Genomic DNA, 3,651 nt, shown 5'->3' with positions numbered 1-3,651 from the left:
TAATTATTAATACTGATAAAAAACCCACATTCATTGTATCTTCCCCCAGACTTGTTGCACCACATACTTGGTGCAACCACTATGCTTGGAGGTTTACATACCACTGGAATATTAACACAATGTCCTGTCAGGTAGCATGTTGTGGGATCCTATGCATATTAGCTATAAATCTAATTGCTTTGAGTCTAATGCTGAATTGTACATTGACAGCAAAATCCAATTCACATCCCAGCCTCTCTTGTTCTAGTGATTGCTCCCTGATGTAGGTCTTCTTACCCATCCTAAAAAGTCCCTCTGGTTCTATTGTTATGGTAGGATTTAGGCACCGGTAGCACACTGTATGCTTCCTTTTCTTTTAGATGTTGCCTAGATCCTCAGCTGTTAAAAATCACAGTAGTTCAATTGACTATAGTGGAACCATGCCAATTAAAAATGTTTGAAGACCTGGCAAATTAAAGTCCTTTAAATCTATTTTAATGGGTTCTGCTATTCCATTCTTATTTTTATCTTTATGATTAATTTCTCAGAAGAAGACCAACAATCTTTTAACCAATGAATGTAGTGAATAAACTTTTATGGATTTTAACATGCAATAAAAATTTCTGCTAGGCATGATTTAATAATAAACATCCAATGACTTACAAGAAATTCCTTTCTGTGCTGTTGGTAGTTTGCGAGACAAGTACCAGACTGCATGGGTCATTGGACTGCCCAGAACAGCAGTTTCTGCTTATATAGGGAAGTTCCCCAAACAGTTTCAAACTGTGTGAGTCTCATCCATCACTAACATGCAGAAATCTCTTCAGCTGAGTGAAGCAGCTGCTTAAAAGTACTGAGTACTTTAGGAAGCGTAGTTTAAAAAAATCATAATTCACTAGAAATTTCTAGAGACTTAAGTTGTCCAGAAATATCCATAATTGATCAGAATCTTCCCTTTTGTTGGTTAAAAAGCCACAAAAAGTGTTTTTATAAAAATAAAACCCCACTTTGTTATATTATTCTGCAGTAGTTTTACTGCTTATATAGAGCCTTTCACCTGGAGTTCTCAGAATTACTATAACTAAAAGATCTACCACATTTATTAAGGATACACTTTTATCGGTCTGAATGTACTGAAGAAGCTAGGCTGGATTATATTAAGTTTACATAAAAGCAACATTTCTAATTCTAATAGTGTTCAGAGCATGAGAGCTGTGTTTGTGGAAAGGCAAAAGGTTCTTGCTGAAGATCAAGCAGGGCCATGCTCCTGGTGTTTGATGATTTGATGTTACTGAGCTGTTCCACGCTTTGTTAGAGACATAAACCTCCTTGCTGTTGCCTCACACATTTTCATTCCCCTAAATGTCTGCTTACAGCATAGATGTCTTTTAATGTATTTTTTTTAATTAAAAGGCAGTATTGTCAATACATAATTAATGATAGATATTAATGAAACCCAAAGTTTTAGAATTTTAAAGATAGGTTTTACTTTTTAAAGATAGGTTTCGCATTTTTACAGTGCACATGTCTAACATACTGTCTTTACATGCAATGGGGTAAAATGGGTGCTTCTAGGCACAGTGTTTTAGAATATACATTTAGAACATTTAGAATAACACATTTAGAATATGTGTTTTAGAAAACAACCTTAGGGTGTCTGTGTCCTACATGACAAAATAAGATGAAATTGCAATGCAGTTTGGCCAAACACATGAACTCTCTCCTGTACTTGTATGCCTAGAGTGGAGTCCCTTCAGTACCCTCACAATGCTGTCAGAAATGAAGCACATTTATGCATAGATATGAATTCAGTGCGATGTGTAATGATGTAGGAAAGCTGGTGGGGGAAGGACACAACAGACCTTGCTCATTCAATCACAACTGTTTGAAATGACATTTGGAAGGTAGCAACAGGCAACACTTAACATTTACGAGGAATTGCCTCCTTGCACTCCTGGGGCATTAAGTGTTCATTGCTGTCTGTGTAGGAGGGGTAGTGTGTGGAAAGTGTAATTTGCAGCAAGTATTTACTGTTTCTAAAGGTTTGTTGAATGCCAAGAGATTCTTTCAGTTTTGTTCCTGGAGAGGGGTTTTCACTTGCAGAGAGGAAAAATTAGCTAAATGTATATAGTATGAAATGGGGAGCTGGAGAATCCTTTACCTAGAATTATGATGCAGTTCTAATCTAGTTTACCAGAAAGCACATGAACTCTGTTGGAGTCTGATGTTTTTTGTTGATGTATTTTGAACTGAAAACTTCCCTGTTTGACAGTTATCTATACACAAGGCTATTCTGTTGTCTGCTAATCTGCCACCAAGAATTAAGTCTTATACAGAACTTTGCTGCTCCACATGAATAGTCAGCAGAATGTCAGCTTCAGGTTTGGTTTTTTTTGTGATCCATCTCCATGTTCCCAACCTGATCTTTGGAACAAATGGAGGAGAGAAAGTTAAGCCTTTGGACTCTTAGTGTTTCATGGCATGGTGTGATTACGAGCCAGCTTGACCCAGCAGATGCGTAGCCTGCTTACTGTGACACTATGCCTCATGGTACAAATGGGGTGTTGTTGCTATAAATTTTTATATCCCAGACTTCTATGACCCTTCCATTATCACCTCTGCATTAGGTCTTTCTGCATTTTCTCTTGGTTATTGGGAAAGCTGGAATGCTCAAAACTGCTGAGAAGTACTTCTAGAACATGTGAGTGAGGCTGAGAATCCCCCTTGGTCCTTGTGTCTCTGTTCATAGCCAGCTTCCCTGGGTTTTAGATACAGAAATTTGTCCTTTTGGTGTTTTGTGAACTACCAAAAAAAAAATAAAAAGGACTCATCTTAGACTTTTCAAGTTGCAGAGGTTGCAGATAAGCACAAAGAAACATGCTGCCAGTAGCTTCAGTTACATTAGCCCAGCTCAGGATGTGCAGTTCTGAGTAAATGGCAAAGCTGTGCTGAAAAAGTAATGTCAAAAGATGTCTTTAAGCTCTTTCTCCAAAGGTACAGCATGTTCTGGCCCATTCCCATATATGCAACAAAAATTATAATCAGGTGCAGAGATAGCTAGGTAAAGAAAGGAAAAGCCAAGGCCTATCTCTGCTAGCAATGCCCCTGTGGATGCAGCCATGGATCCCATTTGCCTTTGTTGCTGCAGTGGCACACAGCTGATTCGTGCACAGCCTGTTGTCCACCAGGACCTTCAGGTCCATGCCAGCAAAGCTGCCCCCTGGAACATTTTTTCGTTTCTGTTTTTGTTTAGAAAATTTGCATTAAATACAAAAAAATTGTAGATATATTAATAAACATATATTTGAAATTTCTGGCAAAAAAAAAATTATTTTAAAAGTATCTGCCGAGTCTTATTCCCTTTCCAGCTCTGCAGAGGCAATGACTACTTGCATGATTCTTCAGCCTTCCATCGAACCTTCCATCTATAGATGAAAGCAAACAAATGACCCAATTCCCAGAAAATCTGAGCAACATGAATTTACTTTATTTCTCTGGAAACTAAACCTCCCACTTAACTTACCAATGTCACTGATTGTGTAGCCTCAAACAGCTCTTGAATAGATAACACCCATCTCTTGATAGAACCGACTGCGTTGTTGGGTGTATTATTTACTGTCTGTGTAACAGTTTAGGCTTTTCAGATACAGAGTGCTACAGTCATTCAGGAGA

The sequence above is a fragment of the Falco biarmicus genome, chromosome 3 (genome assembly GCF_023638135.1).
Source record: "Falco biarmicus isolate bFalBia1 chromosome 3, bFalBia1.pri, whole genome shotgun sequence".
NCBI lineage: Eukaryota > Metazoa > Chordata > Aves > Falconiformes > Falconidae > Falco > Falco biarmicus.
The sequence above is the reverse complement of the archived record's forward strand: the minus strand, read 5'-3'. Positions refer to the sequence as shown.